Consider the following 1,069-nt stretch of genomic DNA (forward strand, 5'->3'; position numbering starts at 1 on the left):
TTGAGTTGGTTCCTTCTGTTGAGTCAAAAAAGGGATTCAACCCTGAACCACCGCTTGAGTTTATATTTATTATTTGAACTATTTTCTGAGAGAAATGGGTCTTCACAGAAATTCCTTCAAATAAATGAACAGGTTCCTGATAAAAATGTCTTGTTTCCCTATAATTAGAACCAGATACAACCAGATAATTCTACTAGATGTTCAAAGAGATTATTAGGACAAAAATCAGACACTGTAAGTTACTGACTTGACAGTGTTGATGGCAAAAAAAAGTTCATCATCACCAGTATCTGTCTGATAGTGATTTCAACAGTTAATCTTATCTGATTCTTCTGTGATAAACGTGGCCTTGATGATATTCGGAGCTGAATGTTAATAACAGTCCTGTTCTGATTGTGTTGTCACTGATAAAGACTGACGAGCTGTGTCACATACTGACAGATATCTTTTTAAACTCTGTTATAAATGTGTCTTTGTTCATTAAAGCAGCTTATTTACACATGTGTTTATTGCCTTACATAAGATTCAAACACGTTTAAACCCTGTTCCCGGTCACATCACAGAGGCTCCTCTGTGTCTCTGAGATCAATAAATATCTATCATACATAAACAACATGAATGATTTCTACATTCAAAAGACAACTGATAGTTTATATTACTGATCAATAAATTAAAGATGTTCCTGAAACAGATCAGATCGGTTTAATTTAGTTTTCCTTCAGTGAGACAGGAGACGCTGACGTGTTGATGGACGACAGCTCCGACAGGAGGAAGTCTCTGAGGAAGACTCTGTCCTGCAGCGGAATAAAAATCTCACAAACCACATCGTACATGCTCTAAAAACTAGTAGGAATATTTATGTAGCACAAACCTACCATATCTGACAAATCTAAACATCAGTCATTACAAATACAAACAACTCCTGGGTACAAAAGAAAACCAGCCTTAAAGTATCCAAGCTGGGATAAAGTCCTGATGCTTTATATTGCATCTTTACTCTACTCCTACAACACTACCACTGAATACCTCACCAGGAGGAGCAGGAGGAGGAGGAGGAGGAGGAAGAGGA

Source organism: Seriola lalandi, unplaced genomic scaffold, assembly GCF_002814215.2.
Source record: "Seriola lalandi dorsalis isolate HSWRI2012SDOR001 ecotype SW California unplaced genomic scaffold, Sedor1 jcf7180002054795, whole genome shotgun sequence".
Taxonomy (NCBI): domain Eukaryota; kingdom Metazoa; phylum Chordata; class Actinopteri; order Carangiformes; family Carangidae; genus Seriola; species Seriola lalandi.